This window comes from Typopeltis vanoorti, chromosome 13 (genome assembly GCF_054136105.1).
Source record: "Typopeltis vanoorti isolate ZY-2024b chromosome 13, IOZ_Tvanoo_1.0, whole genome shotgun sequence".
NCBI classification, from domain to species: domain Eukaryota; kingdom Metazoa; phylum Arthropoda; class Arachnida; order Uropygi; family Thelyphonidae; genus Typopeltis; species Typopeltis vanoorti.
Genome location: NC_143561.1, coordinates 39,082,892 through 39,108,074, shown reverse-complemented (window position 1 = coordinate 39,108,074; position 25,183 = coordinate 39,082,892). Strand labels below are relative to the sequence as shown.

At 34.4% G+C, this 25,183-nt stretch overlaps 1 protein-coding gene across 1 annotated transcript in view; it reads left to right on the top strand.

The window, feature by feature from the left end:
* The window catches only part of LOC150100066 (tripartite motif-containing protein 2-like), a 101,532-nt gene that overhangs the window by 27,962 nt on the left and 48,387 nt on the right, over nt 1-25,183 (top strand). Inside the window, exon 2 of the mRNA XM_090402803.1 lies at nt 2,890-2,988. The gene's annotated coding sequence lies outside the window, so the exon portion shown is untranslated. The remainder of the gene's footprint in view (nt 1-2,889; nt 2,989-25,183) is intronic.

Sequence of the window (25,183 nt, the reverse complement as noted above, 5' to 3'; positions counted from 1 at the left end):
ATTAACTCACGTAAAATATTATTTATTCATAGAATTTTCGCCCGAGTATCGCAGGCATCTTCAGTACATGTAAAAAACGAATTAAACAATAACTGACAATTCCAAAGAGTGCCACCTAAGTAGCTCATGTAAGAATCTTACGTGATTAAGAGTAAGAATTGTTCATGTAAGAATCTTACATGAGTTACTTAGGTGGTGCCCTTCGGAAGATTATTATTATAATGGTGTCTCCATGGGGTCAAAAGAGTCATCACGGGAGACCCTACATTGATACACTAACCATTATTTACACAATACCTATCATACTTCTCCTTAAATTCATTCATAGACGAAGCATTCACAACCACCTCTGGCAAATCATTCCATCCCTTCACAACCCTGCAAGTAAAAAATCTAGTCCTAACATTCTTGTTAACCACACTCTTACATAATCTCCAGGGACGGTCCCTCTTTCTCTCCCTTCCTGATCTTGAAAATGTCATTCGTAAAATCCCTTTAATGATTTATGTTTCTATCATATCTCCTCTCCTACGTCTATCAGCTAGTTTTGGGGCCCATAGATCTTCAATCAATCCTTGTAGGGAACATCCCACAGACCTGCTACAATCTTTGTAACTTGCCTCTAAATCCTCTCCACCATTTCTTCATCACCAAGAAATCCAGGTGACCAGATCTGTGCACAATAGTCCAAATGCGGTCTTATTAATGTCTTATAAAGTAAAACAATAACTTCCTTATCCCTGCTTGTTAGTGCGTTTTTCAACAACCATGTAATTTAATGTGATGTTTTGGCAATCTTTGCAATATGCCCTTTAAACTTAAGTTCTCTGCCCACAATAACTCCCAAGTCCCTTGCTTCGTCAACTTCTTGCAGTCCAGTTCCATTAATATAGTAAACAGCATGTGATCTCATCCTTCCGAAGTGTATCACCTTGCACTTAGCCACATTAAACTGACAGCTATTTACCTTCGTTCATACCGTCAACCTATTTAAGTCTACATCATCTGAATTGACTATCGCTCTTCCTTATTTTGCATCATCAGCAAACAAGTGGATATTTCCTTCCAATATCCACTGGTGTACCTCAAGGCTCAGTACAAAGCACTGAGCCTTGAGTTACGCTACTAGTCACTTGCCTTCTCCTGGACTCAGCTCTTCTGTAAACCACTCTTTGGTATCTATCCACCAGCCATCCTCTAATCCAGGGGTTCTCAGCCTTTTTCAGTGGCGTACTACTATATTTACATCAAGATATTAGATGTACCAGTAAGGCAGTGGCTCACTTACCACCAGTGGTACGCGTACCATTGGTTGAGAATCCTTGCTCTAATCCAAATCACCAGCTTCAGATCCATACCCTTTGCTCTAATTTATGGAACAGAGTTCTGTGTGGAATCTTGTCAAATGCCTTTTGCAAAATCCAGCAATATCGCTGAGTAAGGATTTCCTTTATCCAACTCTACTGTTACTTTATTATAGAAAGTAAGCAAGTTACCAAGGCAAGACCTACCTTTCTAAAAACAATGTTGCTCCTTAAAAAGTATTATATTGCTGTCCACCCAGTGCTGAATTCTAATTTTTACCAATTTCTCTAAAACCTTAACCACCATTCCAGATATATTGATTGGTCTATAATTTGCAACCTCAGTCTTGGAGCTTCCCTTGTGCAGTGGAATTATTTTCCCCCCTTTCCACTCGAATAGTACTTTACCAGAACTGAGGCTTAAATTAAACAGCCTGGTTAGAGGAGGTGTTAATTCTCTTGCACATTCTCGTAACACATGGGCCGATATGCCATCTAACCCAATGACAGTGTTGGCATTAAGGTTCTGTAATATATTTCGCACCTCTATTTCGTCTAATCTCTAGAACTCTCATCAGTCAATGACACATTTGACACTGCACTATCACAACCAAGATGGTACACTTTTGCAAAATCACTAAGCAACTCAACTATTTGATTTGCTTCTGTTATTTCTCTACCATCAACACTTTTTAAAGTAATCTTTCCATGGTTATTCTTCCTTTTACTTGCCACATAGTGAAAGAACTCTTTAGGTTTTCTTTTGGATTCATCAGCTAGCTTCCTCTCATAATTAGCTTTGGCTTACCTTACCATACAGTTACTCTCTTTGCTTGTACCTTGTACTGCATGAGCAGTACCTTGTACTGCTCATGGAAATGCTCACCAAACTTTTTCTTTATACTTCCTCCACAACCTTTTCTTTATCTGCAACTCTAACATAATATGCATGAAGATGCCTGTGATACTCACGCAAAAATTCTACTAATAAATAATATTTTACGTGAGTTAATTCTGTTATTATAATTTTAAGTAATATGTCTACTCACGGTATTTCCTTACTGAAACCATTCTCTAGCCCAACTCTCAGGGGTGATTCTTTGTAAGGAGGACACTTGCAAAAATTGCAGAGGTTATAGTTCTACCATAAAGTCTTTGATCAGGCTGTATATGGAGTACTGTGTGCGTGCATGCGTGCAAATTTGGTCACATTGTTTGAGGAGATAGATATTTTGGAAAGGGTCTAGTGAAATTGCTTCAGGTCTCTGGAAATGATGGCATTTCCTCAACCTGGTGGATAGATAGTAGAAGAGATTATATTATGGTTTGAATGCAAAAACAGTAATCTTGTTTGCAAAATTTCTGCACTCCAAAAGACATGATTTGATGAAAAATTATATGGTAGTTGAGAGCCTCCCATAATGAATATTTTGACTCTGTGGATATCTAATATTAAACCATTTGCTATCCTATTTTTGATTCTCATAATTTTTGTTTTTAATTAAGAATGCTAAAGTGAAAAAGGAAGGTGAATTTGTTATATGTAATATGATTTTTTTTTTTTTTTTTTTTTTTTTTTTTTCAGATGGGAATTGATTTTAGGTTGTTATGACAAAGTCATAATCATGTATAGCAGCCATGACAGTTATTCAGTAATTGGCATCTGATATCATTATCTCCAAAGGTAAGAATAATTAAAAGCAAGTTTTCTGAACTGGCCTATCATTCTTAATAAACAGAAATGTAGGTAGCAAAGAATTTAAGTAATGATTGTGAGAAATGTATTGCTTTATTCAAAATTGAAGTTCTTTCATTTTCATTCATTATTTATAAATATTATTTATTTTTTCATTGTGGTTTGTGGTGAACAAAGAAAAATGGCAGAGAGAACTAATATCATTTTATCTTACATTGCCAGAATCAAACATAATGAACAGTATCAGTTTCTTGAAGATGATTTATTGTTGAAAGTGCAGTATGTATGAGGGTGGTCTGAAAAGTTCTCGGCCTAACAATGAAAAAACGAATTTATAATTTCAAAATTATTTTTATTTTTTGACATAATCTCCCTTAAGACTAATACATTTATTCCAGCAGCATCATTATCTCGTCCCTGTAGTGGTTCTCTGTAAGATCTGACAAAAGGTGATTACTACAATCACCTGTTGATTCGAAGAAAAATGTCGACCAGCAAGGAAAGTTTTAGTTTTGGGAAGACATAGAAGTCAGAGAGAGCCAAATCTGGGGAATAGGGTGGATGTTCCAACAATTCATACTGCAGATCCCTTAATTTTCCCATTGCCAAAACACTTTTGTGGGCAGGTACATTTTCCTGATGAAAGATGATTTTTTTCTTCTGCAAACTGGGTCTTTTCTCACAAATTTTTTTGTCTAGTCTGGTTAAAATATCAGAATAATATTTCCCGTTATCGTTTTATCCTTTTCAAAGATAATTAATAAACAAAATGACTTTTTAGCATCCTAAAACACCAATGCCATGATCTTTCCTGCTGATGGAACCGACTTTGTTTTCTTTGACTCTGAACAACTGGCTTCTGTCCATTGTTTTGACTGCTGTTTGGATTCTGATGTGTAATGATCCAAGCACTGTTCAGAGATTTTCATGCAAGTGCGTTTTTGATCTGCTGTGAGCAAACATGGTACCCATCTTGCGCAAAGCTTTTTCATTTGCCATTCTTCCATTCTTCATGCAAAATATATCCTACACATTCATTTTGAAATGCCTATAGTCTCAGCAATTTCACGCACTTTGACTCGCCATTCATCCAATACCATATTGTGCACTTGATCAATGATTTCTGGTGGTGTTATACTTTTTGGGCTTCCTTCACATTGATCATCTTCCAGGCTGGTACGGCCACATTTAAACTCGACAGTCCATTTCTTAATTGTCGAAAATGAAGGAGAAGAGTACCCATAAACTTTTATGAACTTTGAATGAATTTCTTTTAGCATTAAACCATCTTTTACAAAGAATTTTATAACTGCATGATACTCAATTTTATCCATTTCAAGGGATACGGACAACACTTTTGTTTCCGACAGTTGTATAAAATAAACTACTTGATAGAATGACTCGATTTCACATGGATGCTTATGACAGATGTACCAACTTAGGAAAAAAAATCTCTTGCCAATAGTGTTGCCATCTATGGTCTGAGAACTTTTCAGACCACCCTTGTATGTATGCACGCATGAAGAAATGTTGAGAGACTAACAAGAAAAGTGCAACAGTATGGATCTACAGAGAGTGCAAGATTTTGATGAACTGCAAGGTATCAGTAAATGAGAGCTGGAAACATGAAGTAGACAAGGATATAAGGCAGGCAGAGAACATAACATTGTGCCTGGTATTAGCTAGACGAATGAGCAAGAAAATAAGAATGATGTGATTGTGAGAGAAAAAAAAAAATGAGTGTTTATAAGAATGATGTAAATGTGATTGTGAGAGAGAAAAAAAAGCGAGTGTTTATAAGAATGATGTAAATGTGATTGTGAGAGAGAAAAAAAAACGAGTGTTTATAAGAATGATGTAAATGTGATTGTGAGAGAGAAAAAAAAACGAGTGTTTATAAGAATGATGTAAATGTGATTGTGAGAGAGAAAAAAAAACGAGTGTTTATAAGAATGATGTAAATGTGATTGTGAGAGAGAAAAAAAAACGAGTGTTTATAAGAATGATGTAAATGTGATTGTGAGAGAGAAAAAAAAACGAGTGTTTATAAGAATGATGTAAATGTGATTGTGAGAGAGAAAAAAAAACGAGTGTTTATAAGAATGATGTAAATGTGATTGTGAGAGAGAATAAAAAACGAGTGTTTATAAGAATGATGTAAATGTGATTGTGACAGAAAAAAAAAATGAGTGTTTATAAGAATGATGTAAATGTGATTGTGACAGGAAAAAAATGAGTGTTTACAAGAATGATGTGATTTTGACAGAAAAAAAAATGAGTGTTTACAAGAATGATGTGATTTTGACAGAAAAAAAAAATGAGTGTTTACAAGAATGATGTGATTTTGACAGAAAAAAAAAATGAGTGTTTACAAGAATGATGTGATTTTGACAGAAAAAAAAATGAGTGTTTACAAGAATGATGTGATTTTGACAGAAAAAAAAAATGAGTGTTTACAAGAATGATGTGATTTTGACAGAAAAAAAAATGAGTGTTTACAAGAATGATGTGATTTTGACAGGAAGAAAAAAGCATGTTTATAAGAATGTGTGATTGTGACAGGAAAAAAAAAAGTGTGTTTACAAGAATTAAGAGAGAATGTGACTAATGGAAAAAAAGTGAGTCGCCTGATTGTTGATATGAAAGAGTGTGATTGCTGGAATGCAAGAGTTCAAGAATGAGTTAAGGTGAGAAATGATGTTAGATATATGCATAATGAGATTAGTTGTTTGGTGGATATGAATGAAAGGATATAAAAAAAGAGAAAGTATTGAAAAAGAGGTGATGAATGACTTGAAAATGATACTCTATGGAGGTTCCATTATTTATATACCCTGTAGTATCAAACTTGTAACCTTTCTTCTTATTGATAACTGTTTTCCCATACACACCCTTTTGATATCTGTCAGATGGTTATCAATTGAATCCAGCTTATATATAAACCCCTCTGGTGCAAATTAAGATATCAGCTTGTTAGGGAACAACTTGTCAGATGATGCTTTTGAAAAATTCCCAAAAGTCACAGTATATTCCTTCCCTTATGAACACTCTTGTTAATTATATATAATTATATATGCAGCTCTTATTTTTTTCAAAATCTTAACAATCATAAGAAATACAAAGTGTTCCATAATTTGATGGTGCTATTTTATCCTTCCATTATTTAAGGTACTCTTCCAATTGCAAGATTCACTGAACAACCATGTTGTGGAAATGTCAGTGCACTTGAAACATGTGACAAAATCTCATCTATCTCCTGCTGACTTTTGTAGTATTCTAAATGCATCCATTTCATTCATTTCCAATCCCACAACTGTCATCTCTCTCCAGAAATAAATCCATTTCACCAGCATAAAGGAAGGGAGCTATTTTATCATCCAAATAATAAACATAGCTGTTTATTATTATTATATGGGCACCTCCATGTAGTTCCAAATACTCATTGTAGAAGACCCAAACTATCTGCACATTCTATCATTCTACATCACTCCTATAAAACCCTTTAACTTAAATGTTTCTATCATATCTACTCTTTTTCTCCTATCAATCAACTGCAGTCCACACACCTCAATTTATCCTCATATAGAACATTCCACAGGTCACTCACCTCTGAATCACTTCCTCATCCTCAGGAGACCAGACCTGAACACAGATGTGGATGAATCAAGTCCTTATAAAGAGGAATAATAACTTCCTCGTCTCTACTTGTTCAGGTGTTCTTTAATAACTAAGTTTAGAGTATGTCCTCTAAACTTCAACTCTCTGTTTATCACCACCTTCAAAATCTCTAGCTTTATCTATTTCTTGGAGTACATTTCCATCAATATAGTACACAGCTTGTAATCGATTTATCTCAACATGCATAACTTTACATTTCTCCACATTAAACTGATACTCATTACTTTTTTGCCCATATTGACAACCTGTTTAAATTGTCCTCCAAGCTTTCCACATCGCTTTGATTATCTATTACTCTAACTAATTTTTCATGATCAGCAAACAACTGAATTTTTTTTTTTCAGGTTATTTCTTTTATTATTATTGTTATACAACATACCACTAGTCACCAGCTTTCACTTGGTGACTAGTGGTATGCTGTATAACAATACCACTTCTCTGTCCAGCAGCCTCCTTCTTATCCACATAACCAGTGTCATATCTATTCCCATTTCTTCTCATTTGTGTAACAGAGTTCAGTATGGTATTCTGTTAAATGCCTTTGCAAAATCCAGCAGATTCATCATGTAACCATATCTTTTATCCAACTTGGACGTCACTCTATTATGAAAAGTTATTAAATTTTGAAGGCATGACCACCCTTTCACAAAGCTATGATGCCCCTTGTACAGTATCATATTTTTAACCACCCATTCATGAATTCTCTTTGACCAATTTTTCTAGTACTCCTGGGATACGGATTGTGCAGAATTTAAATGTAAACACTGCTGTAGGTTTAGATGGAATATCAGCTCGGATGTTGCATGAATGTGCAAAGGAATTGTCAACGCCTCTTACTTGGTTATTTATCTTAAGTTTGAACTCTGATATGGTCCCTAGGGAGTGGAAGGAAGGCAAAGTAGTTCCTTTTCATAAAGGTGGCTCTAAAACTGCGGTAGTTAATTGCAGACCAATCACCATCTCGGGAGTGGTGGTAAAAGTATTGGAAAAGTTCGTTAAGGACAGAATTCAAGAATCGGTGGATCAGAATATGATACTCTATAGGGGCCAACATGGTTTTGTTAAAGGGCGATCCTGCCTTAGCAATTTATTAACTTTTTATAATAGAATGTCATCTGAGTTGGACAAGGGAAATGGCTACACAGTGATACTTCTGGATTTTGCTAAGGCTTTTGACAGGATACCCCCATGGAATATTGTTGTGCAAATTAGAGCAGATGGGGATGGATACTAAACTGGTGATATGGATAAGAGAATGGCTCATGGAGAGATACCAGAAAGTAGTATATGGAGGAACAGAGTCCAGGATGAGGTAGGTGACCAGTGGTGTGGCTCTGTGCTTGGGCCATTATTGTTTAATTTATACATAAATGATATAGGAAATGGCTTAAAGGGAGATATTCAGCTGTTTGCTGATGATGCAAAGTTGGGTAGCGCAATAAAAAAGCAAGCTGATGTTGAGAGTTTGCAGGATGATTTAAATAAGCTGGCAAAATGGGCAAAAGGTAATGGATGTCAGTTCAATGTGGAAAAGTGTAAAGTTATGCATTTTGGGATTAAAAGATTACCAGCTGTGTACCACATTTATGGAATGGCACTCCAAGAGATTGATTAGCTAGGGACTTGAGGAGTGTTGGTGGATAGGGAGATTAAGTTCAGAGAGCACATTGCTAAGATGTTCAAGATTGCACATAGGATTACTTGGTTATTGAAGAACATATTAACATCCAGAGATAAAGAGGTTATTATTCCCCTTTATAAGGTGTTGATACTTCCACATTTGGACTACTGTGCTCAAGTCTGATCACCTGGATTCCTTGGAGATGAGGAGGTTGTGGAGAGGGTTCAGAGGAGAGTGACTAAGTTGGTGAGAGATGTAAAAAAAAATTCTCCCTACATTGATAGATTGAGAGCTTGTGGATTGGTTTTTATAAGGTTGATGCAAGGGAAATATTTTATCTGTGTGATGATAGTGATGGAAGAACAAGAGCTCATCCCTGGAAATTAAGGAAAAGTGTTGTTAACAAGGGTGTGAGAACTAGATTTTTTGCTTGGAGGGTGGTAAATGAGTGGAATGCATTGCCTGACTCAGTTGTGAGTTCTTTGTCTGTAAATGAATTCAAGAAGAGGTATGATAGATATTGTTTTGATAGTTTGGGTCTCCTGCGATGAGTACTGACTCCATGGAGTCGGTATTATTATTATTACTCCGTAATATTAATGTATTTGCAAAATGCAAGTTGATATCTTATCTATTCCCACAGCTGCATTTACATTGAGATTCTACAATATCCTTAAAATCTCCCATTCATCTGTCACTGTTTCTCACATCTCTGGCATATATGTCAAAGCAATAATCCCACTTGGATGATATACCTTTGCAGATTGGTCACTCAGCAACTCAACCATTTTATCTGCTTCTGTAACCTCATGATCATCAGCACTGATTAGGGTCATTCTTCCACTTACTTGCCACATCACAAAAGAACTCTTTGGGATTTCCTTTGGCCTGCTTGGCTAGATTCTTCTGATGAACAGATTTTATCTTCCATATTATCAGAGCCAGCACTAGAGTCTTTGTTGCCCGCATGCAATGTCTATCTAAGTGCCCCTGTAACGATCCGGGCATGTGGGGTTCTTTTACGATAATAAAAATTTAAATTATTTGAAATTTCTTAAATAAATTTTGACAGAACAGCCACATGTTGGTTCGCTAAATGTAACGAACCGGGGTTGTTGACTAGGCAGGATAATCATTAAAAACCTGAATATTCAAAAAATTCTCAAAAGTTAAAGCAAATTTTGATAAAGCTACTTCACTTTAATCGTTGAATATAATGATACAGGAATTATAGCCTTCTCACCGACTCGAATCGCAAACAAAATTAGAATGAATTTTGATTAAAGTTAAAATTTATTTGAACTAAGGTTTAAAAAATTCTTGTATTTTACAAGTTACTAAATTCTTAGTAACTTGTAAAAATTTTTTAATAATTTTTTTAAGTGGAACTATCTTTTAGGAAAATAAAAGAAACTCAAGATAGATGAGAAAATAAGAAAAGAATTCAGAAATAATTAGAACCTTTAATATAAGTCTTCAAAAAATAACATCTTCAGAATAACAGAAAAAAAATTAAATTACATAAATATACTTGAAATTTTTTTAATTAAAATTTTAGGGTTTTTGATTTCATATTCACAAAATTAGAAATAATGGTCTTAACGTCTAATTCCACACATATATCATTTTCAGTAACTATTAACGGCAAACTAACAAGCCTTTTTTGTGACATATTTGTTCTTAAGTAGGTTTTAATCAATTTCAACTTGGAAAAGGAACGCTCACCGCTCGCTACACTAACAGGTAAGGTTAATAGTATTCTTAAAGCAACTGAAAAGTTAGGGAAAGATAAATTATTGGACACAATAAAATTAAGAATATTGAAAGGATTTTGAATATTTAAATTATCCTTCCGCAAAATATCCCGGAAAGCACATAACTCGTCATATAGTTCTATTGCATTTACACCTTTATTGTCGCCATCCTTCAAGAGAATCTCTAAATCGTCACAATTTTTTCATAAATCTTCGTTATTCATTTATAGTAATCTATACAAGAAATTGAAATTGTCATAATATGTTTTTAGTTGTTCAAAACGTTCTATTAACGAACACATTGCAACGTCTAAAAGTGTATAAAACACATTCACTCTAAATGTATCTTCTGGCGATTGTGGTGTTTCGTCATGATGCTCGTAGTCAAATTGTCGTGTCTTCTTTCGTCGTCGGACTTCCGTACCAGTTTTAAATTCTCATTCTCTATCCACCTCTTCACTCAGTTCTTTTGGCGTTTTAGAACTCCTTTAAAATTTGTATCTGATAGATACTCTTGTAAGAATATTTTTAAGTTTTCGATAGATTCTAAAGCAAGTGTAATGTTCATATTTTTGTCTTGAAGCATTTTACTCACAGGGTTTATTCTGTTAAGTAAATCACGCCTAGTTATAAGAGAGCAAATAAATTTGTAGTCCTTTTTTTTTGCACATAATGTTTGTGCTTCCTGCTGAGTTTCTTTATTAAAATTTTCATTATTTAAAATTTCAAAAAGTGCATCGTAAATTTCTCCTGACTGATATTGTAGAGGGCAGATTGCATTAATTTTACTTTCCCATCACGTTTCTGATGGTTGTTTCAATTTTAATTTTTTTACGATCTCAGCATGAAGGACATTTCATTCTCTTACAAATGTTGGACAATCCTTTAAAAGGATTGCCCAACATTTGTAAGAGAATGAAAAGAAATTGTATATTTCTTGAATAATCACAAAAAATCTAATTGTATCTGCATTCACTTTGGCTGCATCGTTAATGATTAAATTTAGAGTATGAGCAGCACATGGCACGTAAAAAGCTCGAGGATTTTTGTTCAAAAGCAAATTTTGGAGGCCATATTTTTTCCCTTTCGTATTTGCCCCATTGTCATACCCTTGACCTTGCATATCTTCAACGGGAATCTTCCATTTTCCCAGTTGTTCCATTATTGTTGCACATAAACCACGTCCTTTGGAATCTGATATCTGCAAAACCTAAAAAGTTTTTCCTGATCTTGACAATTCCATTGTCACAGGAAACAAAGAGAATAATATTGGTCGTTTGTTCTGTTTTACTTACATCAGGTGTGCAGTCTAAAATTATGGAATAATATATAGATTTTTGAATTGATAATAAAATTGTATCCCTGATTGCGTTACTTAAAGTTTCCAATATTTCATGACTGCCTTTACTCAAATAATGTACTCTATTGTTTCGTTGTAGGGTCCTTTCAACATGATTTTCCATAACGGGATCAAACTTTACAAACAGTTCGACTAATTTTAAAAAATTGCCGTTATTCCTTTCATATAATTTATCAGATGATCCGCGAAAAGCTAAATTTTGGCTACCAAGGAATTTTATAAATTTCAATCAAGCGTTCTAAAACACTTGTCCAATGTTTCTTTTCCATTGAGTCTGGCAATCAATAGTAGTTTTGTTTTTTAAATTTTTATCAACTTCCTTCCATTTTAAGAAATTTTTCATGTGAGTTAAACTAGTCTCGTGTATATGCAAAGTTCTACTTACATTTCTCCAATCGTTCTTCTACAAGACTTCTTGATTCGGTAGGTGCGAAAGGTTTGCAACAAAAGCAAAAAATAGAATTTAAAGTTTCGGAATAAATTAGTCATGTTCTTGGCACGAGCTCACCGTTTTCCATTTTTCTATTATAATGCATGTCGCTAAATTTATGACCATATGTATCTCTGAGATATATTATATATTTCTTTTGAACAGGCCCCATTTCAATTAAAACAACTCGTAATTTTTCATCCATATTTCCCCATTCACCTGGATCCTATAAATTTACAGAGACTAACAATGTGTTAGTTTCGTGGTTAACTACAACTAAATCTTCCAACTGTTTTTCACTTAAATCATGCAGCTTGTTATCTTGTTCAATAGTTGCAATAGTGTTTTCATGCAAACTGGATGATGTGCACGGTTCTTCAACTCTGATTTCTGATGTATCGAGTTGGTTACAATCTGCATCAGAATATTTTAATATATTAACAAATTTATTAAGAGCCCCAGTTTGTTTCTTAACATCATGCTGCTTCTTTCGCAGCATGACGCTTATGAATTTGTGCACCGGATAACGTTTTTTAAATTTTTGATTCCATTTCTATTTTATACCCACAAGAAATTATTACACAACACGACACAGACACGAAATAATAGTCTGCACTGTGCTACTGTCAGTAGCCTACTGAGATGCGTACCATATGACTGGTTAACTAGCAACAAATGTTTTGTACGAAAATTCGTTTCTGCACATAAAAACTGTTCACTATTTCACTTTAGATAGACTGCAGTAGACACAACTCTGCAGGCAAGCATTTAGCCTGCTCTCGCTGCAAAATTGTAAACAGCCGGCTAATCAAAGAGGCGGCAATATACAATTTTTTAAAATTTTTATTCAGTGTATCGGGCCTTATTTTAATATTGATCATTCTAAGAATTTTTTGTTTTCATGATAAAAATTTTGTTTCTTAAAAATGAACTTATGAATCGTGCCTCGGTGGCGGCACCCGCTTCTGCCAGCCCTGCATATCATGCTGGTCACCTTTCTTGCCTCACCCTTGTACTGCTCATGAATTTGCTGGTCACGTTTCGCCTTATATAACCTCTACAGCATTTTCTTCTTCTACAGCTCATGCTTAATGATATCACTCATCCATATAACTTTTATCTTAGGTATACAATTTAATATTGCTTTCTTTAGATACCCCCCCCCCCTTAACTATATCATATCCAATACTAGCATCCTTCCTTTGCAAGGTTTTATGTCATGGAACACCTTCAATGCTTCCTCCTAAGCTTGTCATAATCACTTGCCTTGCATTGTAGTTCCACCCACCCCCATCTTGACAGAATATTCCTCATGTTTTATAATCTTTTATGAATATAGTTGCACTATATCATTGTCAAGTTACTCATATGAAACATGGTGATAGTAACCAATTTTAATTTAAAAAAAGTATATAATTTTGCGTGTGTGTGCATGCATGTGCATATATATCTGTCTCGCACATGAGAGGTTGCAAAACCAATTAGCACATCAGTGCCTAGTGTAGACAAGTGGTTAAAAAGAAAGAAGGAACCAAACTATTTTTTTTTAATGCTGTTTTTTTTTTTATTCATAAACAGTGGTGAATAACAAGACAGTCACATAGGTTATTTTGACAAGGATTAAAGAAATTCAAACACCTGAAATGTGATAAAGGATGCCTTTTAAAAGATTTTCATTCCATTTATAGTCTTATTAAAATCTTGAGATTTTTGTCATTAGATCCAAAATGTATAGGCAGGAAAATTTTTCTCTTATGCTTTGAATGTTCCCCCTTCTGATAAGAAACTGTTTTACATATAGAGAAGTATTATCCTTGAACTATGATGTTACTTTTCTTTTAACTCTTGCCAAACTACCTAAGCATGTCAAGGAAGACTGTCAGCTGTTTTTCAAGGTCTTTTTCTCTTTCAGCTATGCCATTATATTGTTGATTTCAACAGTTTGTTTTTCTTGTACTGTAATTTAATTATCTATTAAATATTTTTGTAACGAATGAGTACTTATTTTGTTACATACGAAAAAATTCTGTAAAATTTAGATATAAAAATAAAATCAAGACAAAATGGTGAAAAAGGGGGATGAATATTGTACTAAAAGTAGCTATTTTCTAAATTTTATAAAATTTAGAAAATGAACAAAATGATGGAGAGGGCAGAATACTATTCAAAAGTAATTGATTTTCTTGGAGATTGGTAGAAAAGGTGCATGCAGTGCCTAAAAAAAAAGTTGAGTGTTTGAACAGGACATTGGTTTCAGATTTGGTTTAATGAACAGTGTTTATGATAGTGAAAACTTTCCATGATAAATTTTTTTACTCTAGGTAGGTCCAGAAATATTGTCATTTTTGGGGAGGAAAGAATCCATATCATTTGGTCTATGTGGTATTGTCTTTCAGAAGTTTAGATAAATTTAATTTAGATTTAACCAGTGATGAGATTAGACAGAAAAAATACTGTCTGTTATCCTTTCTTTATCTTTTTTCATTCAGCTTCCAACCTTTTGGTTCTTATTTTCGACTATTTCTTTCTTTCTTCTTCTTTTTTTTTTTTTTTTTTTTTTTACCCTGCTCAAAACCAATAATCTAATTTCTAATTCTATATAAGCTTATTTCTAATTTCCTGTACACTTCTTGTATCCTGAACCATTCTGAAGATATCACTATCAACAATAAATGGAATCGGTGAGATTTTTTTTATGTGTTCCATGTGAATTTATGAATATCTTTATATCAGAGCATGTTGTTAATTAATGAGTAGTCCATATCCTGAGTAGAAATCTATGCGCACCTGATATACCTCTTTCTACAGATATACTAATATATACTAATCTATAGAAATATTCCCAAAATATTTCTATAGATCTGGGATTAATCTTCTACTCTTCTGTTTTTTATTATTATTATTATTATGTGACACCTCCAAGGACTCCAAAGACTCGTCGAGGGAGGCACCTATTTTACAATTATTCCTCTCCACCACTAGCATTTTCATAGACAATCACAAACATTCATGCCCATAGTGGGATTCTAGCCTGCAGCCTTTTGACTGGAGAGTGGATATGCTAACCACTCAGCCAGCTAGTTTAGGTCTCCAAAAAGAATAAACATTTCCCTTTTTTTTCCTTCATGTTAATAATAATTGAAATTCTTCTTAAAAGTTGAAATTGTCTTCCATTCAAGATGGTATCTATTTAGTCTTAAATGCTGTAGTTACTTTCTCCTTTTTCTGATCACTGTTACTTGACTAAATTATCCTCATTGGTTGAAAGGATCTCTCTTATTTTATTCTTCATCTCATAACATCACCTATATCAACATGATATTTTTGTAATTCCTTTGCTATCTCTACTATTCTTGCACCAATGCCTGTCTTTGAATTCTGTTGAGGATCTTGAGAAGGAGACTATGTTGTTTGACTCTGTTCCCTGACAAAATCATCAGTGACCTTGCTTTCCAGGCAGCATTATCCAGCCAACATGATGTTTGCATGATTATGTTGCACTCATCATAATATATATTTTGTTACAGCTCTAATACAGAGTATAGTTAAATTCCCAGATTTCAGTCTGTCCAGTTCATTCACTATTAAAATGGATACCTCTTCATTGGGTTTAAGTTGGGAAAAATGAGGACCACACATTAAATTAGATACTTCAGTTAGTTCTCTGCTTTACTTAGAATGTAAAGGTCTCTTCTCAGTTATCTAGCAATCCTTTGATTATTTTGATCATTTATGCAGTCCTTTGATATTTTTTTTATTGTTATCATAGGGAAATACGTTTAAAAATGTACAGTCATGTTTCGTCTTTGTGTGTGTGTGTTTACATGTATGCACAGAATAAAAATAAAGAATAAAGTTCTGTGAAGCATGTATCTTCACTGGATTATATTGTTAAGTGATCAGTAAATTTCTGTAAAATGTGACATGTAGGCCTATATGGGAAAAGAAAAGGAGTTCGGATCCCTCAAAAATTAGAGAAATCTGCTGCAGTATTTACTAACGCATACTGAATGGAAAAGTAAATTTTTTTTTAATTGCTTTATTTTTCTGAAAATAAGATTTTTGCATCCATATTTGTTTGACAGTTATAACTAGCTGTATGAGTCATTTGAAATGTTTAGGTAAGTTGGATAAAAATACAATGCTTAATGGAAAAGAAGGTTGTATACTGTTGAATCCAATGTCTCTCTAAATGCAAAACACATACCACCCAGACCAGTATTTTCCAACCAAAACCTGTCACAACCTTACGCTAAAGTGCTGTGAGACTCGTGGCTGGAGAATGTTCATTTTTGATATATAGTGGTCTCCTAGTCATGCTGGGGGAAATCAATTTTCAAGTTAGCAAACTGACTGCTTAAGGGGTCAAAGCTGCATAATTAAGAGGAGACCTCCACATAGCCTTTAAAGGAATGCGGAAAACTGATCAGGGCTTCTAACCTAATCTCTAATCCTCACCTTCTCGTGGTACACCCTGTTAGGTATCTACCTGGATACTGAACGATCAAGGATTGGCTGGCAATTTGGGATTTAACCGACCAAATTGTATTCTTATTGGCTTATACCGAAATATTAAATGATGGTGTAACATGACAGAATTTCATGCCGGCTGGTGTGTTGCCCCGGATAAACAAGGCCCCTGTTGTTTTCGACAGGGAACCAAGGCAAACAGCAAAACATCAGTTACTGAAACAAATCTTAAAACACCATAACTCAACATCATCAGAGTTCAAGATCAGTACTATTAACAAAAGAAGCCTAAATGGCTAAGAAATGGAGCTAGCTGAGGAATTAGATAAGTACAGATCAATATAATAGGGGTGACTGAAACAAAAAAAGACAAAAACTGGTGAGATCTTTCTAAGCAATAAATACAAAATGTTATATTCAGGCAATGACAATCAAGGAAACGAAGGAGTAGCCATAGTATTCAACACTAAATACAAGGCTGATCTTCTTGAATGCAGGCAGTGTCTCAAGTAGAGTGATGTGGGCAAATATCAGAATGGGGAATTGGACAATGAGACTTATTTGTGCCTATGGTCTCGCAGAAGGTTCTAATAAAGTAGAAGTGGAGGAAGTTTTTGAGGCTTTAGAAAAAGCAAATGACACAATGAAAAAGGAAAAGTTGGTCCTTGTTGGGGATCTAAATAGCAGAGCAGGAAATGATTGTCAGACATACAAAAATATTTTGTGAAAATTTGAAGAAAAGAGTAAAGCTAATAATAATGGCAAATACCTGTTGGATTTCTGCTGAGGACATGGACTGGTTATTACTAACACAATGTTGGACGATAAAAATGTGCACAAATTCACATGGAGAGTAGAGGCAAGGAATAAGAAAAGTCTCATTGACTATGTTATTGTTGATAGTGATGTCTTCTCCCTTGTGCAGCACACTAGAATGTACAGAAGATTTGAAATTTTAAGTGATCACCCTTTAGTCTTGAGCAGGATAAAATTGAATTTCATATTGTAAAGAACATGTAAAAGTTTAAAGCAAATAAAAGTTGAGCAGTCCTCAGATGTGAACTATAGACTAAAATACACAAACATTATTGAAGAAAAAATTGAGTTTGAGAACAGGAACCAAACCTTCGAGATTCAGTTACAAGTCCTGCAGAAAGCAACAACTGATTCAGTCAGAGAGGCATGTGGTGAGGTTGTCTGCAAGGATAGAAAAATCAGAACTCCATGGTGGAAAAAAAAAAAGTGAAGGAAAAGAAGGAAGCCTATCAAAAGTTTCTGGCAAATAAGTCAGCTTATTCTCTTAGAGAGTACAGAGACAAATGTAAGAAAGCTAAACACTGTGTAAAACTGGCTAGACTAAAGTCATGGGAGGACTTTGGTAAGAACATAGAAAATAAATATCAAGAAGGTGGCAAGATATTCTGGAGGTTGTTGAAGCAGCTCAGAAATGGAGGAAAGATGGAGGCAAATCCATCTCTAAAAGGAATTAGAGATGATAAAGGCGACATGAAAACAGGAGAAAAAGATATCCTTGAAGTATGGAGTAATTACTTCGGAAAATTGCTAAATGAAACAAGTAGTAATTACAGCACAGTGGTAAAATACACTGATCAGGCATATAGTCAGGAATACATATCTATACTTGAAGTGGAAAAACCATCAAAAGCCTGAAATGTGGAAAGGCAGCTGGAGTAGATGATATTCGACCAGAAATGCTCAAGTATGGAGGTATAAAAGTCTTAAAGTGGCTATGTTGCATAGTTCAGAAGGCCTGGACAGAGGGATGAATTCTAGATGATTTGAGTAGAGCTCTCATAGTACTCATATATAAAAAGGGAAATAAAAACTGAATGTGAGAATTAGAGGTATTTCCCTACTGAGTATTCCTGGTAAGATTTATGCAAGTATACTTGAGAAACAGTTGAGAAGGATTGTGGAAGATAAGATTGGTGAAGAATATCCTGATTCTAGCCAAATAGATGCTGTCAGGATCAAATTTTCACTTTATGACAAATAGTTGAGAAATCATGGGAATATAACACAGATCTGTATTTAAGTTTTATAGATCTGGAAAAAAGCTGGGTCAGAAGTAAAACACTTGATCAAAGACTAGAGACTGCTGATATGAGTCCTGAGAAAGATTAGGGGCATGAACAGATTGCATCGATGGCAATATCATATTAAAAATAAGGATATCAGTCATATATTTTCCATATACAAGTAGTAAAAAGTATTAAAACCAGGATCAGAGATAGTCGTAGAAAGTTTTTTTCGCTTGGTTACAAATAAATGATGTGAAGTCAACACTACTACTCTTTAATTTGTATATCAATGATTATAGAGAAAGATTTAAGGGAGAGCCTCCATAGCTCATCATAGATGAAGCCTTTTGGTCGGAAAGACCTCAATTCCCAAGATGCAAGGAACCTTTATCTGATCTTTTTCAACTAAAGGTGAGTTAGCAGGTCTCATATGGAGGTAGGGGATTTTTTTACCCAGAAACTCAGCTTTTTGGTCCCTAGAACAGGCAAATTGGCCCTATGGACACACACTTCTAGTCATAAAAAATTGTCCCCCCCCCCCCTCATCACCAGTAACCAGATTCTGTGACAAGCTGACTGGGGTTTCCCCCACAGTTGCATAATCATAGCAGACCCTGCACCAAGTGGAATAAAGAGGAAGAAGAGAAAGATTTAAGGGAGAGGGGTAATTCAGTTGTTTGGTTCTGATGCAAAACTGGGGGGGGGGGGATAGTTTGTAATGCTGATGTAAATATCCTGCAGGATAAATAATTTAAATTAATTGCCATTGTGGGTGAAGGATAATGAATGTCAGTTTAATGTTGCAAAATGTAAGGTTACGTATGCACTTTGGTTGAAAAGGTTACATAGTATCACATTGATGGTACTGGATTGCAGGAAACTAATGAGGTTAGGAACTTGGGGATAATGGTGGATAGAGAGTTGAAGTTCAGAGGGCATATTTCAAAAGCTGGTAAATAGCTCAAAGGATTGCTTGGATGTTGAAAACATGCTAACAAGTAAAGATAGGAAATTGTATCCCTCTTTATAAGGCTATTGTTTGACCACATCTTGACTACTGCACAGATTTGATCATCTTGGGATCAGTAGGTGGTAAATAGGATTCGGAGACAAGTGATCAAGCTGATGACAAGTCTGTGGAATGCCCCCTGTGAGGAATATACATTAAAGATGCCAAGAAATTATATTCTTGGTTTAACCATGCTACTGGCCAAGACGTCAAGGTTATCATGGATGTGAAGTGCATATTAAAATTGTAATACCATTGATATTATATTGAAATATATGATGGATATGAAGTGTATGAGGATGCATATTTGATCCATAATGGCTGGTAAGGTGGTTAATCATTTATCCAAGTGTAAGCAAAGTTTGCACATGAAGTAACTTCACAACTGAGCAACTCATATATAGAGGCTAATGACTCCACATCACTTACCTTAGTATCCCAAAATACAAGGCACATATCCTTGCATTCATGTATAATGCTATGCATTATGGGAAGGGTCACTACCCAGACTGGTTTCAACCTTTGTTGACCAAGAATATAATTTCTTGACATCTTTAATTTATAGTATAACAAAGTGTGAAAACTTTCAACACCTATGAGGATAGGCTGAGGGTGGATGGGTTACAAAGTTTAGTTGCTAGGTGAAAAAGAGGGGAACATAATAGAAACTTTAAGATATTAAAAGGATTTTGTGAAATTGATGCAAATTTCTTAATACATAACAAATACTGTGTGCAGACTAGATTTTTTTGCGTAGAGTGGTGAATGAGTGGAATTTAAGAAGAGATATGATCAGTTTTCTGTGTATAAAAGTTGTATGGTCCCCCACAATGAGGTCTCTGGACACCATTGAGGTACCATAAAAAATATATATACAGGGTGTTCGGGATAAATTTGACATATTTATAATTAATTATATTTTTCCGTAAGTTACATGTATTAACACACACTTCTCTTCATTTAAAAGTTTGGACCCTTCTTCATTCATATACAAGATGTCAGAAAGGATGGATAGCTGGAACCCACCTGAATCATGGAAGAGAATAACTTGTATCATGATGATTCGTGCCCGCCATCAAAATAAGGATATTACGACTGCTGCCCAATGCTCCCTGAATACAGTAAAAACAATCAGGCATGAACTAGAGACTTGCAATGGTGACTACGAGGATGTAGCAAGAAGAAAGATCCCTAGCAGACGATCTGATTGCGTTCGTACAGCAGAATTCCTCGCAAATCTGCAGGAACAGGTGTTGAAGAACCCTGGCATTGGAATTCGGGCTTTGTTCGTGGAGTTGCTAACTGTAGTCAAGCCCTGGATAACAAGGGTAGCCAATGGTAGGCCGTATGTATGGCAGCAGGATTCGGCCCCTTGCCACACCTCTGGGAAAAGTCAAAAATGGTTGTCTGAAAATTTCTACGACTTCACCAGTCCAAATGTTTGGCCTCCAAACTCTCCAGACCTTAACCCCATGGATTATTTTATATGGGATGCAGTTGAAAAAGACACCAATCGCACTTCCAGTAATACAAAAGCCCAGTTAATGGATAAAATTAAAACAGTTTTTGCGGCCCTTCCCAGGGAGACTGTAGCATCAGCTTGTTCGAGGTTCCGAAGCAGAATTGAAGCTGTGATCGATGCTAATGGTGGTTATTTTGAGTAAATCTTGTTGATAGTATTGTAATTAACTCTGCCTGTAATGTTTTTTTGTCAATTCATTAAATTTAATAGATACAAAGAAGATTTCTTTTTCCTTACGAAACTGTCAAATTTATCCCGAACACCCTGTATATAAAAAAACACAAGTAGCATCTAGTAGTGAAATTACTTGCATGCAAGCTTTGTTTGCTTATATTTAAATAAATTATCAATCAAGAATATAATTTCTTGTCAAATATAATTTACTTTATAACAATTGAAAAATTGTTATAAAGTAAATAGCTCAAAGGATTCTATAACTATCTCTGATTCAGAGTATTTTAATAATATGCTGGACCATCAATAAGACAAGGAAAGTTGAATTAGTTAAAAATAAAGCTAAACAGAAGAAATTAAAAGACAAGTTACAAGAAAAAAATAAACATAATCTAAAAGAATAAGAAAGGATAAAAATGTAAAGCTAGATAAGGTTGTGGATCATAAGATGAAAACTCTTCTGGCTCAGAAGCATTCATAGACTATGAGGAACCATCTCATACTGATAAAGGGAAAGAAATGGATAGAAGTGAGGAAAAAATAATGAAGTTTGATTGGGAGTTCTCTCAGTATGTATATCATCTACATGAAAAAAAAAAAAAATAACCAGCTTCCTAATCAACAATAGTAGCCATAAAATTGAAATAATGGCACGCAACTTCAAAAAGCTGGAAAAACCATTTACAAGAAGCAGGATAGACAATTGTTTCTTTCCAAATTAAAGAATTTATCAGATTTATCCAATATCTAGAGCAGGGGTCTTCAACGCATGGCCAGCAGGCCACCTGTGGCCCGTGGAGCTCTTTGCCATGGCCTGTCGACCATTTTGAAAAAATAACTACTTAACATTAAAAAGTGATAAAATAAAAAATAATTTCAATGAAACCCACAGGCCACGAAGCTATACTGCGGTATTTAGAATTGTAAGATGCTTTCCAGATTCACAAGGGATGCTGTGCATTTGATACTTTACATAAAATCCTATAAAAATAAATATTAAATAGACATGCTTCTTCAGCCATCTACCAGTGCCAAGCGGTAGATAGTTAGTACTAACGTCGCAGATAGATGGCTGAAGCAGTAATTTGTTCAAGTGCACTGTCTAGTGCCTTCCAGATACATCTTGAAACATGTAAAAACTCACCATTCATGATGTAGATGTTTGTAGATGATCCAAATTTTCAAAAATTCCCATTTTTAAATATTAATAATAGTATTATCATTAATAATATTATTAGTAATAATATAATATTAATAATTATTAATAATAATATAATATTATTAATAATTAATGATACATTGCTATGATCAAGTTAACTCGATTTTATCGAGTCACCATTTTTCCGTGCTCGAGTTATAATATATTAATATTATAATATTATTAATATTATAATAATTTCATATTATATAATATAATATAAATATATTAATATTAATAATAAATTATTATTAATAATAATATTATTAAAATCGAGTTAACTCGATCATAGCGAAGTCGCCATTTTTTTTCCATGCTCGCGTTAACTCGACCGTAGCAGTTAAAGGGTTAAATAATAAGCTGTGTGGAAACTTATGCTATTCCATAATATGAGATTGTTATTGTTTCTCCAAGAGATCACCTACAGCTACAGATATCAAGATATAAAAACATTAACAGATAAATACTTACTCCTGTTTTATTGGAGCTGTGGAAGGTCTAACAGGGCTGGAATAGGATTCTTATCCTTGTCTCTCCTCTCCTTGGATCATTCCATAATATCCAAAGGAATGCATAAGGGTGAATCTTTACCATATACTTGAAATACTGTGGATTGTGTAATAAGGTTAAAAAAAATATAGATACTCTATCCATTGGAACAGTTATACAAAGATTCTTCCAGGAATTACAGCCATACTTATTCTAGGCCCACTATATCATAGCAGCTGGAGATTGGAATTATATTGAAAAATCCTTCATTAAAAAAAACATAGGAGACAACCCCAGAAGTGGAAAAGCAGAATAAGCACAATTAAAAGTATGTTTTGATAGTGCCCAGTTAGAAGACATTGAGAAATTGAAACCTTAACTTCAGGCTTACACTTAGATAAATCAGTAAATAATAAATTACACGATAACCACAGTACTTAACTTTAATGAAATGAAAGTATAGATATTTTGTACTGAAAATAACAGTACATCATCAGTATGTAGAAACAAGCAATCAGAGGAACTGGATTACAAAGTACATATAGCAGTTGATGGTTTACCAATTAAAAACTGTTGCCACATGCTAGAAATTAGTATTAATAATTAATATTATTAAAAATATTATTAAACAACTATATTTGATGGACACATAAGATAAGAATCTCCCAAACGTTTTTGGGAAAAGAGAGACAATCATTCAGATTTGGCTGATGTAAAAGGGCTTCACAACTTTCTTTGAAAAGGCGTTCATATTTAAACCTGCATCTATGGAGAAGACGAGCTTTATTCCACTGGATATTGTGTTTAGTGTCAATACTATGTTCCAGACCAGACTTTTGAGTTTCATGTATTCAATATAATATTGATGTTCTTTAATTCTTTCTACAGAACGGCCTGTTTGTCCAAAGTGTGTTAGATTACATTCGCATGGTATCTGGTAAATGCCAATTAACAATAGAGGTGCCAGTTTGTCTTTTGTAGATGGTGACAGCAAGAAATATTGTTGATTGGAAAATATGTGGGAATGTGATTGATACCTCTTCAGAATTCTACCAATCGGTTCTGAGATGCCAGAAATATAAGGGATTGGAACCCTGAGGTGTTGGAACACAGGAGTCCATTATCTGCTGGATTTGATTAGGGTTGTAACCATTGAATTCCATTAACTTTTTGATAGTGAGAAGTTCTTGTTGTAAGCTTGAGGGAGAGGAGCACACCTTATGTGCTCTATTAATTAAGGACTTGATAACACCAATTTTTTGAGAGGTGTGATGAACAGACTTTTGATGGATGTATTTGTCAGTAAAGGTAGGTTTTTGATAAACACATTGATACTGGAAGCTGTGAGTGTAAGGTGGATGTCCAAGAATGGTAAACTATAGTTAGCCCACCATTTGTAGATCCCTCCTTGGCATTTTGCCAAGAATAGTCGATTCTTGCTGAAGGGGAGAAAGAAATGGATGTACAAATTGGTGCCAACATGCGAAATCATGTGCTTTCTTGTCTGTCGCTATACTAGCTTGCTTTTTGTTGTCGCTTTTTTGCATTATTTTTTTATTATGAATTTGTATGATGGATCCAGTACAGTCAACAAGTTCTGTTGTTAAATGTTTCAGTAGCTCTTGCAAAAGAATATTGAATAATGTGCTGACATTCTGCGAAAAAGAATCGTCAGAAGGCCGTCTTCTTGTTCCCCTTTCTCAAGTCATAAAACATGCAAGTGCAATTGCAGGCATATCAGGGTCGACTGTTAAAAGAATTCGTAGGAATCAAAAGGTGAAGGTAAGCCAAAATTTAAATCTCCTAAAAAAAAAAAAAAAAAAAAAAAAAAAAGCTCCAGAGAAAGAAAACCATCGAAACCGTAGCTTTGAATGATTTTGATGTAGACGTTATAAGAAGAACTATTCACGAATTTTACGTGGTCGAGAAAAGAGAGCCAACTGTTCCGAAATTGATTCCTGTGCTTAAAGAAAAAATTAATTTTCTTTGGAAAAGAGAAACTTTAAGGAAAATACTTCATGAAATCGGATTTTGTTTTAAAAAGTCCCAGAATAAAAGGAAACTTATCATGGAACGAAGTGACATTGTTTTATCTAGAATGCAGTATTTGAGAGCAATAAGACGTTTCAGGGAGGAGAAAAGACGATTGTGTATCTAGATGAAACTTGGATTGATAGTAATTTAACTTATGGAAAATGTTGGCAGTCTAAAGAAGAATGTGGAGTGCTACAAACCGGAAATGCCTCGCGTCGCATAATAATTTTGTGTGTAGGTGGAGAAATGGTTTTTTTTACCGAATTCAAACTTGCTATACAAAGCCAATTACCATAGGCAAATGAATTCTACGATCTTCGAAAAGTGGGCAGAAGAAAAACTGATTCCAAACCTTCTTAAAAATGCTGTTGTTATAATTGATAACGATTCATATCACTCTAT